This window comes from Cavia porcellus, unplaced genomic scaffold, assembly GCF_034190915.1.
Source record: "Cavia porcellus strain 051 isolate PalLab524CR breed Dunkin Hartley unplaced genomic scaffold, mCavPor4.1 scaffold_32, whole genome shotgun sequence".
NCBI classification, from domain to species: Eukaryota; Metazoa; Chordata; class Mammalia; order Rodentia; family Caviidae; genus Cavia; species Cavia porcellus.
The window spans coordinates 20,169,676-20,182,089 of record NW_026947515.1 but is presented as its reverse complement, the minus strand read 5'-3'; the positions used below and the strand labels follow the sequence as shown (position 1 = coordinate 20,182,089).

Sequence of the window (12,414 nt, the reverse complement as noted above, 5' to 3'; positions counted from 1 at the left end):
GTGTGTGTCCTATTTCTAAATCAAAATAGTCCTGTTAGTAAAATAGACTGTTAGCAAAAAACCAGTCTGCTCCTGGTCTTGTGACGGACTGCAGATCACCCTAGGGCTGCACAGAGACCCCTGTAGGCCAGGAACCAGCTGAGACCCTCCCGGAACCATTGCAGTGAACCACTCATTCCTTCTCATCAAACCCAGGGAAACTACCACTGAGTTACATCCCCAGTCCCTTTTTCTTTTATGTTTTCGTGCTACCCTTGAACTCAGCATGTAGCCCAAGCTGCCTCAAACTCATGACAGTTCTGCCTCAGCCTCCTAAGTGCTGGAATTACAAGCGTGTGCCACCATTCCCAGCTAATTGATTTTGAGACAAGGTCTAAGTTTCACAGACTGGCAAACTTTCAATTCCTCCTGCCTCAGCCTCCCAAATAGCTGGGACTACAAATACGTGCTACCACACCTGGCCCAATTTCTACTTATTAAGGAATGTGGAAGGATTTGGGGAGGGGTTGTCATATGCAGACATATTTTTAATGCAGATGGAGCTATCCATTTGCTGTCCTCTTTGCAATCATGTTTGTACAACTAATGGGCCAGTAACAGGCTGAGGAACTCTGAAGATGGGGTTGGGCATGTTCTGTAAGCTGTTCTTGGCCTCTGTACCATGGTCCTCAGAGGAAATGCCAGACCTCCTAAGCATAGGCACTTTGGCCTCTACAAGGCAGGCACTGGCAGGTTCCTCACCAGGTGGTTTGGTTTTGAAACAGTCTCACTGTATAGCCCAGGCTACCCTTGAATTTGCAGTGATCCTCCAGCCGCAGCCTCCTAAATGCTGGGATTACAGGTGTGCACCATCATGCCCCGCCTCACCAGATGTTGACCACAGGCACTGGCTCTTGATTCTCCTCCTCCTGGACCAGAGGGTCTGTAACAGTAGTTCCATGAGTTACCACCTCCTCAGTCAGCACCAAGGGGCATGATTGTAAACATTATTTGGGTTTTTGAGGAACTATTCCAAGTATTTAAGAAGTTTATTATTATTTTTGTCTTTTTTGGTACTGGGGATTGAACTTAAAACCTTGTGCTTGCCAGGCAGGCACTTATGCCACTGAGCTAAACCCCAACCCAAGAAGTCTAAATTTTAAACATTTAAATGCTAAGGAAATTTACATGAATGGCAGAGCAGACACCCTTAACGCAGAAATAATAAACTTTTCTCCCATGAGAGGCACTGCTTAGAAAGGAACATTCTTCACAGTGCTAGACTCATGATTTGAGACATGATTTTACTTACTGCTTTGTAGAGTAGAAAAGGCTGTGAGAGACCTGGTGTCTCAAAAGCCATCTCTAGATCCTAATGTACCCCATATGCATCAGCTACCCTCTCTGAGCCCAAGTTCGCTCTCCTGGCAAGGGAGAAGAGCAGAATTTGAAAAGACTCCAGAAGCTTTCTTTGAAAGCACTTTATAAACTGTAAAACTTGTTCTTGCTTAATAATAATCCTACAAAATATTTACTGAGGCCTGATACGTGTGTTGCACCATGTAGGGTGCTGGGGAGATGCAGAGTTGTGCTCTCTGCTCTCAACTGGTAATTAGCCAGGTGTGGTGCATGCCTGTAATCCCAGCACTTGGGAGGCTGAAGGCAGGATAATTGTTGCAAATTTGAGATCAGCTACAAAGTGGGCTACAAAGTGAGCTCCAGGCCAGCCTGAACTGCATAGGAAAATCCTGTCTCAAAAAGACCTCCTCCCAACACACACACACAAACCCCTGATAATCTAGAACAACTAATAAAATCCTTCTTGGTAGTTCAGTCTTTGTTGTTATTAATGGTGGTGGTGGTGGTGGTGGTGGTGGTGGTGGTGTGTGTGTGTGTGTGTGTGTGTATTGAGACTGGATCTCACCATGTTGCCCAAATTCTTGGGCTCAGGTAATCCTGCCTCAGCCTATTAGCTGGATGACAGGCATATGCCACTATACCCAGCTAAGTAGCTCAGCTCATGTGTTTGTGGATGTGCACACATGCGCGGGTGCCGGGGAAGTATCTCAAATCTTAAATTCCTAATTTTTTTTTTTGTACCAGGGATTGAACTCATGACCTCACACTCACCAGGCAGACGCTTATGCCACTTAGCTAAATCCCCGGCCCCAAATTCCTAATTTTTAACCTTGTTTGGTTTAATTTCAGACCATTCATTGAAACTATAGAAAATATATGTCTTTGTTACTTTTATCTCATTGCTGAGACAAAATACCTGACACCCAAAATGAAGGAAGGAAAGCTCACAGTTTGTGGGGGGTTTGGTCCATCATCATCTGACTCCAAGGCAGAGTGGCACGTGGCAGAGGGCACCAGTTCATGGTGGCAGAAGACAGCAAAAGTAATAAGAGCAAAGAAGAAGAGCATAGAGAGAAGATTCTTTCTGTCCCTTACATTGTATGTAGGCCACACCCGCCCTAGGGTGGTTGTACCACTCATGCCCATAATCACAGCATTGGATCATGAGTTAATCACAATTCTAGGAGCCTACCCCTAAGACTGAAGTTCTAGGAGGACATCTAGACTCTATAGATTCTGTTAAGTGTGAAACCCAACTGCAAGGCAAGAAAAATTATAAACGTAAGTGTTGCCTCTCCTGACCTGAACTGCACCTGAAAAGGAAAGCATTGAAATTGCTTAGTAATGAGATAGACAGCTGGCTCTAATAAAGGAGCGGAGGAAGCCATAAAATTGGATTGCAGTTGAGCAGCTTTTCCCTCCAGATTTTTCTTCCAAAACATCTCAAGATTGAAACTCCCTATTTGTACACAGCAAGGAAAACATGTTAAGGCTTTTCATTTGTAGACAAGCATATGCTAAATTCAAGTTTATTTTTGCCACTTCTGATTTCTCGGCTTGCTTCGTTTTTCATTGCATTAGTCACCGTTGTCCTCCATAATTGCCCAACAGCCCCTATGTGCCTATTGATTCTGCAGCTGGCATGTCCTGGAGAGGTACAGCTCAAACCTGGCTGCATGTCCCTGCAAGTTGATTTAAAATTCTTATGTCTGGCCAGACACGGTGGTGTGTGCCTTCAGTTCCAGCTACTCAGGAGTCTGAGGCAGGTGTATTCCTTGAAACTAGGAGCTGAAGACCATCTGCAGCAGCATAGCCATCTCAGAAAATTAATTATTTTGCCCGGCAGCATCTAGCCCAGCTCTATCACAGCCTGTTGACATTTGTGAAGCTCCTGTGATACCAATGAACAGGTAAATGTTAAGAGTGATTGTGAGCCCCACTGAAAGAAGAGGCTTTCAGCCATGTGATGTTGGTGAACTTAAGTGTGGTCCCCCTGAGCAGGAGCCTCACAGTTTTCTAGTGACTTCAGAGCTATGTTTGTCAGTGCCAGCCTGGTGTTCTGTCCTGCATGTAGCTGAAGTCCTTAAGAACTTCTACTCCATTGGATGATGTTATCTTTCACATGTCTGTGGTCTACAGGCCTGAAATCTTTCCTGCCTTTAGCAGGTGCTTCTGAGCACCTCATACACGCTGACAACTGCTCTGCATGCTCAGGCTGCACCTGAGAACACAACACACATGAAGTCCCAGAGTGGCTTCGATTCCTACAGGGCAGATATAGGATGGTATCACATTAGATGTATGTTAAGAGACAGGTATTATACAAAAAATAACAGGACAAAGGGGATTGGGAGTTCCAGGTTAGGGTAGGGATTGGACTACAATTTTGTTTTTAGTACTAGGAATTGAACTCAGGGCGTTTGCCTTGAGGTACAACCCCAGAACTTTTTTGAGACAGGATGTCACTAAGTCACTAAGTTGTTCAGGCTGGGCTCAAACTTGTAATTCTCCTGCCTCAACTTCCTAAGACTGCTGGGTATAAGTGTGTGCCACCTTGCCAATATGGACTGCAATTTTTATAAAGAAGATTAGGCTGGCCTCATTGAGCAGATTATGTTACGACATATGTGCAAAAACCTCAAGCCAAGAACTGAGTCCAGCAGAGGTATGGGATAAGCATTCCAAGCAGTGGGAACAGCCGCTACAGAGGTCCTGATGCAGAGTGAGCCAGCATGTCAGGGGAGAAGCAAGGAGGTGGATAATAGGAGCTGACCACAGTGTGAAGTAGGCATGTTTGTACAAGAGAGTCAAATGCTATGAGAGCTTATTGATTGCTGCCATGATATGAACTGCCTTTGGCTTTAACTCAGAGAGTGGTAAGAGCATGTGCAGAATTTGAGCAAAGAAGAAATGGATTTAGGTTGAATGGATCCTGCAGACTCCAGGATGGCAGACAGGGTGTAAGAAGGACAGAAGGCAGGCAGGGAGACCCCAGAAGCTGCTGAAAAACCCAGCAGAGGTGAGTGGCAGTGCATGCATATCTCTGTGTGTTTTGAAGATAAAGCCAGAAGGATTTGTCAGCAGACCGGTTTTGCAGTCATGGATAAGGCCAAGATTCTCAGCCTGGAAATCAGAGCATGGAGTCTACATTGTGTTAGCCAAGGTTATTTGTACTGTGGGGTTTCAGCTTATGGGGGTGGCTGAGCAACACACAGAGGCCAATGCCATGAGGGAAGACTTTTACATGTAGATTGATCCTTACCTCCCTTGACCTAACCAAGTTTATTTCTCATACACATCGAGTCTAGTCAGTACAGGTGGGGCAGAGGCTCTGTTCCATCCGCCTGCCAGGAACTTGGAGGACACACTTCTTTCATCTGTAACCCACATCTATCTTTCTCCCCTTCCCATCTTTTTTGATCACCCAGAATGAGGCAGGAGCCAGGGGCCAGCTTCTGCAGCCGAACCTGGAAGGAGTGATGTTGCTTCTTGCTGGGAAATAGGGCTTATCTGGGTGTCCAGTGAAAAAGGAAAATAACTTTGGTGGACACATCAGTCTCTGGGAGGAAGAAGCTGAGACAGGTCTGAGGCTGAGAACAGGAGTTCTGTGCAAAATGAATTCTGATATCACTGTGCACCAGACTTCCAAGCAATGGTGACACAACCATTCAGGAGACATTCCCCAGAAGTAACAGTCTGCCTCTATTAGTATCTAGGTGGGGTGTTTAAAATATCAAAAAAGAGTGAAATCACCAAGAAGGTATTAATTCAGGAGGGACCCAGCACCAGGTTCTGGGATCCTCTGATATTAAAATCTCATGAACAGGAAGAGGAACCAGCAAATGAGATGCAGACAAAAAGGCAAAGGAGTCCCATGTCAATATGGACTGCAATTTTTATAAAGAAGATTAGGCTGGCCTCATTGAGCACATTATGTTACGACATATATGCAAAAACCTCAAGCCAAGAACTGAGTCAAGCAGAGGTATGGGATAAGCATTCCAAGCAGTAGGAACAGCCGCTACAGAGGTCAAAAAGGCCCAGAAGTCCCATGAGAGAGAGGCACTGCCTACAAAAGGAAGAGAGGCTGAGGGTATCAGCCATGTCTGCTGATGCTGATGCTCTTTACCTACAACAGTGTGAAGATCACCTCTGACTGTGGAAGCAGCTCCATAGAAGTGTAGTGGCAGAGAACAATCCATTTTTATGAGAGGAGGGAGGAGAGAAGATACCAGAACCCACAAGGAAAGGCCACCTGCCGTTCTGCTGCGTGGGAACAGCAAGTAAACAGGGTGTGTCTCTGAGGGAAAGTAGTCCAGGGATGAGTTGTTGGTTAGGTTTGTCATTTGGTGTAAGTACTGGTTGTTTACTACAGATTACATGTAATACAGCTTTTTTTAGTGTTGTAAAATATACATGACACGGAAGTTACCAGTGTAATAATTTCACACTGGTACAAGGGTATATTATACAAGGGTATAGTTCAGTGATATTAAGTACGTGCATAATGCTGTATTACTACCATCAATTTCAAGAACTTTTTCATTATTCCAAACAGAAATTTTATACTCATAAAACTCTCCCTATTGCCCCATCCCAGATACACCCAGAAATCATCATTTAAATTTCTGTCTCTATGAATTTGTCTAGATACTCATGGAAGTGGAATCACACAGTATTTTTTTCATAAATAGCTTATTTCATCCACTCGGCATATCTCAGCGTGCTGTAGCACCTGGCAGAATTCCCCTGCATGTTATAGCTGAATGTGGCCCCATCGTATGTATATTTCATTTATCCATTCATCCATTAGTGGGCACTTGGGTTGCTTCTGCTTCTGCTTCTTGGCTATTTTGAATGATGCTACAGATATCTTTTGGAGGCCTTGCTGTCAATAGTTCTGGGTAAATGCCCAGAAGTAGAATTGTTGGATTATAAGGCAATTTTATATTTAATTTTTGGAGGAAACATCTTACTATCTCTCACAGCAGCTACATCATTTTACGTTCCCACCAACTTCTCTGTAGCCTCACCAGCATTTGTTATTTTCTGGTTTTTTATACTCGCCATCCGTATTGGTCAGCATTCCGTTGCTAAGACAAAATTCCTGACATTCAGAACTTAAAAGAGGAGAGGTTTTTTAAACGCATAGTTTCAGAAGATTCAGTACATGGTGAGTTGGCTCTAAGGCAAAAGCATCATAATAGAAGAGTAGGGGGAGAGGAAATCTGCTCACCTCATGCTAGCCAAGAAGCATAGAGAAAGGAGAGTCAGAAAAGAAGACCCCAGAGGCCAAATATAGTCCTCAAGGTCATGCCCACATGGTCCCACTTCCCAACAGTCTGTTCAGTTATAAACTCAAACACCGATGAGGTAGTTCTCTCACAATCCACCCACCTCTCCAGGCATCTCTCTTTTTTTTTTTTTTTTTTTTGGTCTTTCTCGTTTTTATCAGTATCAGGGATCAAACTCACGACTGCCTGCTTGCAAGGCAGGCACTTATGCCGCTGAGCTAAATCCCCAGCCCCGTCTCCAGGCATCTCTTAACACAGGCAGATTGACAAGGCTGTCTCACCATTCCAGGGGATGTGAGGTGGTATCTTACTGTGGTATAAATTTGCATTTCCTTAATTATCAGTGATGTGGAGAATCTTTTCCATGTGCTCATTGGCCATTTGTATTTCTTTGAAAAAATGCTTAGCCAGGTGTGGTGACATATACCTGTAATCCCAGCAGTCAGGAGACGGAGTTCAAGGCCAGTCTAAACTATACAGTGAGACCTTGTCTCAAAAACAAAAATAGGGGGCTGGAGATTTAGCTCAGCGGCATAAGCACCTGCCTTGGAAGCAGGCAGTCGTGAGTTCGATCCCCGGTACCAATAAAAACAAAAAAGCCAAAAAAAAAAAAAACAAAAAACCAAAAAATAAAACATGCTTATTCAAGGCTTTTCCCAGTTTTCTCTCTTTCTTCTTTCCTTCCTTCCTTCATTCTTTCCCTCCTTTGTGTGTGTCTGTGTGTGTGTGTGTTTTACTGGAGACTGAACCCAGGACCTTTGCACAGAATTATATTGGCAGCTCTTTTAAAAATTCTTTTCCTTTTTGAGTCAGAATCATGCTAAATCACTGTTAACCAGGCTCAAATTTGCAATCCTCTTGCCTCAGCCTCTCAGAGTGCTGGGATTTCAGGCATGTACCATTGTACCTAGCTGCCTAGTTTTTAACATGGCTGTTTTACTGTGTTACATATCTTTTTTTTTTTTTTACATTTTTTTCCCTTTTTCTCTTTTTATCGATACCGGGGATCAAACTCACGACCGCTTGCTTGCAAGGCAGGTGCTTATGCCGCTGAGCTAAATCCCCAGCCCCTTGTGTTACATATCTTATTTATGTATTTTGTATATTAACCCTTTACCATATATATGACTTGCAATATTTTATATCATTATGTATGTTGTATTTCTTTTTTATGTTACTAAATTGCATTAATATTATTTTTTTCAAAGCTATTTTATTGAGACGGGGGTTTAGCTGAGCAGCATAAATACCTACCTGGCAAATGCAAGGTTGTAAGTTTGATCCCCTGTACCCAAACAAAAAAATCCATTTTATTTCAAAGAGAAAAAAATTTTTAAAAATTTCAAAACATGTCAATCGGGGAAGCAACAATGGTACAAACATTATGCATTGTCATCCCCAAATCATTCACTCAGAGCACAAAACATCTGCATTGAATTGTCTGAACAATACCAACATAAATCTTACTCTTTAGTGAACTCAGAGAAATCAGTAATATAACTGACCTTAACTATTTTTTATATTTATATATATAAATTAACTATATTTTAACTATTTTTATACTTATAACTATATATATATATATATGTTGTTTCAGCTTCTCACACTAGTGAGACAATATGATATTTACACATGTGTATCTAATTTATTTCACTTATGGTAATAGTCTTAAGTTTTCCATTTACCTATTAAAGTCTAGTTTATCATTCTTTATGACCGAGTAGTACTCCACTGTATAAAACTACCGCAACTTTTTATCCATTCCTCAGTCAAGGATTCGATTTAGGGTCAGGGGTTTACCTCAGTGGCACAAGTGCCTGCCTGACAAACATGAGGTCATGACTTTGGTTTTAAAAAAAAACACAATTAGATTTTGGTTGTTTTCAAGATCTAGATACTACAAATTGTGCTGCTGTGAATATGGGTGCACATATATCCCTGTGGTATGATGTTTTCCGTTCTTTTGGGAAGATACCCAGAAGGGGAACAGCTGGGTCAAATGGGACCTCTAGACCTAGTTTTTTGAGGAATCTCTACACTGATTTCCGCAGTGGTTGCATTCCCATCAACAGTGGAGAAGGGTTCCTTTTTGCCCACATCCCCTCCAGCACTTGTTATTGCTTGATTTCTTGACAGTAGCCATTCTTTCAGGGGGGAGGTGGGAGCTCAGTGTTGTTTTAATTTGCACCTCTCAAATGTCCAGGGATATTGAGCATTTTTTCACGTATTTATTTGCTGCTTGTAGTTCTTCATCTGAGAAGTGTGTATTCATCTCAGATGCCTATTTTTGGATTGGTTCTTTAAATCTGGGAGGACTGATTTTTTTTTTAGTTCTTTACATGTTCTGGATAGTAATCCTTTGTCTGAGGAGCAGCTGGCAAAAGTTTCTCCCACATTGTAGCTTGTCTCTTCATCTATTTGTGGTTTCTCTTGCTGTGCAAAAGCTTTTCAATAGGATGAGATCCCAGTTGTTGATTCTTTGTGACATTTCCTGTGTAATCAGGGTTTTGTTCATAAAGTCTTTGCCTACACCAGTGTCTTCAAGAGTTTTACCTACTCTATCTTCCAGAAGATTTAAAATTTCTGTTTTAATGTTTAGATCTTCAATCCATTGATTTTAGCTTAGTGCATGGTGAAAAGATATGGGTCCAGTTTTTAATCTTTGGCATGTGCAGAGCCAGTTTTTCCAGCACCATTTTCTAAAGAGGGTTTCTTCCAGTGAATGTGTTTGGCACCGAAGTTAAGGTGGCTTAGTGTGTCTGGAGTTGTTTCTAATCTGTTCTATTGATGTTTGTATCTGTTTTTATGCCAGTACCATGTTGTTTTTATCACAGTAGCTTGATAGTATAATTTTAAGTCAAGGATTGTGATGCCCCCTGCCTTGCCTTTGTTGCTCAGGATTGCCTTTGCTATGGTAGGTCTTTTCTGGTTTCAGATGAATTCTCTAATTGTTTTCTCTAATTGTGTGAGATATGCTATTGGAATTTTGATTGAGATTGCATTGAATCTGTATGACAGGTTTGGAAGTATGACAATTTTCACTATATTGGTTCTTCCTAACCAAGAGCATGGGGTATTTCTACATTTTCTAATGTCCTCTTCAAGCTCCTTTTTTGGAGTACTGTAGTTTTCAATATAGAGGGCTTTTTATATCTTTTGTTAGATTGGTTCCTAGATATTTCATTTTGGGGGATGCTATTGTAAAAGGTGTTGGTTCCCTGATTCTTCTCTTGGTGAGTTTATTATTCGTGTATGGAAGCCTATAGATTTTTGAGTGTTGACTTTTATCCAGCTACATTACTGAATTTGCTTATTAAATCTAGTAGTCTTTTGGTGGCATTTTGGGGGGCTTCTATGTCATCTGCAAACAATGATAATTTGTGTGTTGTATTTCACACTAATTTTATCTTTCTTTTTTCTTCAATAGTAGGGATTCAGCCCAGGGCATTTGTGCTGAGCTATATATCTGCACCTGTCTTAGTCATTTTTTACTCATTGCTGAGACAAAATACCTGACGCCCAAAGTTGGGAAAGGAAAGGTTTATTTCTTACAGTTTTTGGAGGTTTCAGCCCATACTCAGTTGGCTCCAAGGCAGGGTGGCATGGTGGAGCCACAGTTCATGGCGGCTGCAAACAGCAAGGCAGAAACTGGCAAGAGAGAAAGAGAGAGACAGGCCTTGTTCCAGCCATCACATTGTACGCTGGCTCTACCTCCATGTGGATGTAGCACTGACACCATCGATCCAAGTGCTAGACAATGAGCCAATCACAAATGCACAATGCAAACGCATGAGGCCTGGGGGCCACCAACTTAAACCATGACAGTACCAGTCCTTTTTGTTTTTCATTTTGAGACAGGGCCTCAAATTGCTAAATTCCACAGGCCACACTCAAACTTGGTTTCTTCCTGCCTCAGCTGCCCAAAGTCCTGGGATTACGGATGTACATGACCACAACTGGTTTGACAGTGTCTTTTGCTGCACAAATCAAATGTTTATATAGTCCAGTAGCAACCTCTGCAGACACATGTGCAATCCTCAAGCTTTCTGTGGGTAAAGGTACATATCTGGTTTCCCAAGTCAGGCTTTGAAAGACCAGCAGCCATGCCAAGCAATAAAGGTAGTTTCCTAGAGAGAGCTTGATGTATATTTCTCTTTTTCCTTTTTATCAATACTGGGAATTGAACTCCTGACTGCCTGCTTGCAAGGCAGGCGCTTATGCCGCTGAGCTAAATCCCCAGCCCCCTTGATGTGTATTTCTCTACCTGACCCTTGAGGTAGACCCAATTCAAATGCTGTTAGTCAAGGAACAGAGGCCAAGGGCAATTGTCATGGAAGCAGTCACACAGTGACGATGCCAGGACTCATGGAAGGAGAGTCATTTTCAAAGCGCTTCTATTTCCCCAGCTATAAACTGGAAGTGAATACACCTTGGTGGGCACAAGGATGGTGATAAAAAAAACAACTGCAAGAACTGTTATGAATAAGTGGGAGGCACAGAGAAATTGGACATCCACTCTTAGGCCATAGCACCTCAGACCTTCAATTTACACAGAGCTCGCAGTTCCCTCAATGTCTTTGCCTTACCTCTTAAAACTTTGCAGAAACATCACTACTGTGTTGCCTGGGTGTCACTGCACTTGAAAGTCTTGGGTTTAGATCTCAGCCCTGCCATTCAACAGCCTGAGAACCAGGCAGGACTTTGCATAGCTTTTAACCTCCCATGATAAAATGCAGAGTGGAACGCTTACAAAACCCATGTTTAGCCCAAAGCCTGGAATGTAGTAGATGCTCCACAAATATAGATTAACTCTGAGGAGGGACGTGAAATTCACAGATGAGAAATGACTTTCAGTGCTCCTGGAAGTCAAGAAGAACTTAGTAGCAAGCAAACTATATCTCAAGTATTCTACAGCCAGAAACTTATTTTGGAAATATTTTTGTAGCAATTACATTTCTCTCATTTTCAGGATATATAGGAATAGGCTCAGAGAGGTTAAGAAATTCAGCCAAACTCATGTTAGAAACTTGGGATTTGAACACAGGTATGATTTCCAAGCATCCACACCATCTCAATTTTTTATTAAAAACATAACAGAAACACTGAAAGAATAATTCAATAAATACCCACATATCCTTCATCTAGATTCAATGATTAACATATTGCCATATTTACTTTAGCACGCTTTCTCTAAATATATATACATCTTGAACTATTTGAGAGTAAGGTACAATCATTATGACTCTTCCAACCTTTGTGTCCCCCTATTCATTTGTTGAAAGCAGATCCTCACGGCAGATGGAGATGAGTTTTACGGGGAGTGACTAGATTTCGATGAGTTTTTGAGGGTAGGATACTACTCACAAGTTTAGTGCCCTAATAAGAACAAACACCAGAGAGCTTGATCCTGAAAGCATGTTCCAAAGGAAAGGACATGTAAGGACACAGCAAGAAAGTAGAGGTTGGGGGAAGTGTGACAGCCAAACAACCCTGTGCAAACCAGGAAGAGCCTTCACCCAAATTCCAGCGTGCTAGATGCTGGCACTCTGATCTCAGACGTTTAGTATCCAGAACCGTAAGAAAATAAACTTCTATTGTTTAGGCACAAAGTCTATGGCATATTTATTTATTTATACGGGTATCGCACTCACGACCTCGCACTTGTCAGGCAGGCGCTTAAACCGCTGAGCCAAATCTGCGGCCCAGTCTATGGCATTTGATGGCAGCCAGAGAAGACTAAGAGTACCCCTAATACTGAATGTGTATCTTCTAATAAAGATTC

The 12,414-nt window shown here is 42.2% G+C and overlaps 1 long non-coding RNA gene across 1 annotated transcript in view; it reads right to left on the bottom strand.

The window, feature by feature from the left end:
• Positions 1 to 10,156: 10,156 nt before the first annotated feature.
• The window catches only part of LOC134474379 (uncharacterized), a 30,962-nt gene continuing 28,704 nt past the window's right edge, over positions 10,157 to 12,414 (bottom strand). The window contains exon 3 of the long non-coding RNA XR_010045219.1: positions 10,157 to 10,280. This is a non-coding gene — a long non-coding RNA (uncharacterized LOC134474379). The remainder of the gene's footprint in view (positions 10,281 to 12,414) is intronic.